Below are 1,284 nucleotides of genomic sequence, written 5' to 3'. Positions count from 1 at the left end.
CCTTCCTAAGACTTTTTCACTGCATACCTAATTTTTAGTCATCACTTCTTTCCATGCCACATAGTAGCTGCAATTATTCCTGTTTTACAGAAGAAGAAACAGGTTTAGAAATGTCAGATGCAAGGGCAAGGGCAGAATTTGATCCAGCTTACTTAACTTCATTCAAGGTTCATTAGTACCCCAGTCACAGAGGTAAGCCATTTTTTCCAAGAGTAGAACAGGTGGGAAAGTTTGTTCAAATAGAGGCTGCTATCAATTATCATTCTACCACCTTTACTGTGGGCCATTGGACTTTTTCTCTCTTCTTTCCTGTTCCTTTCCCTTTTTCCTTTTTTATTTTCCTGTCTTGACCTGATCCTCCCGCTCTTCTGCCCAAGGTTGGATCACACCTTCTTTCTCATTTTAAAATCTTCTACACATCATAGGGCCATTTATTTGAGGAATATTTATTGAACACCAACCATAATACATAGGGAAAACGTGCTAGGTGTTGGCAATATGCTGGAGAGCTTACATGAATCAGGAACCACAAAAATCACATTTGCCTTTTATTTTCCGCTACCTTTGGAGTCTTAGCTCTTCTTTTCTTTTTAAAATTTACTTATTTTGAGAAAGAGCGTGAGTTGGGGAGGGACAAAGAGAGAGGAAGAAAGAATGAGAATCCCAAGCAGGCTCCACGCTGTCAGCGCATACCCCCAACGAGGGACTTGAACTCAGGAATCCCCGAGATCACGACCTGAGCAGAAACCAAGAGTGGGAGGCTTAATTGAGCCACCCAGGCACCTGGGGAGTCTTAGCTTTTGAGTAAATGTCACAATTTCCACTCCTTTAACACACGTTTAAGTCTCAACCACCTAACAGCGCTGCCGGGAACCGCCCAGAGATGTCTATTCCACCACCCAGGACAACACAACCTAAGCTCTAACTCGAAATTTCCCTAACAGGAATAAAGGTTGGAAATGGCATTTCCAGTGTGTTCCCTAGAACGAACTTCCGCCCAGCCAGTACAAACGTAGAGAGACATCCTTAGGTGAGACCTACTCAAAATTAAGAAAAGGCATCCTACGTCTGTCTGATTTCTTAATGAGACCATTTTATTTTTGTTGATTTTAGAGAAGAGACCGAGATTTAAAAAAAAAAAAAAAAGCCAGTAGGCGGAAAAAACAACCAGTTATTATGACAACCAAACGGGTCTGGAAAATTCAGCCAATCCACCAATCCACCTGCGGGAATGCCTCCTGCGTAGCCAATAGGAAGAGCGCGTCGTACGTAAGGCCGCCCAAT

This window comes from Acinonyx jubatus, chromosome B3, assembly GCF_027475565.1.
Source record: "Acinonyx jubatus isolate Ajub_Pintada_27869175 chromosome B3, VMU_Ajub_asm_v1.0, whole genome shotgun sequence".
Classification (NCBI taxonomy): Eukaryota; Metazoa; Chordata; class Mammalia; order Carnivora; family Felidae; genus Acinonyx; species Acinonyx jubatus.
Note: the sequence above shows the minus strand (reverse complement) of the source record.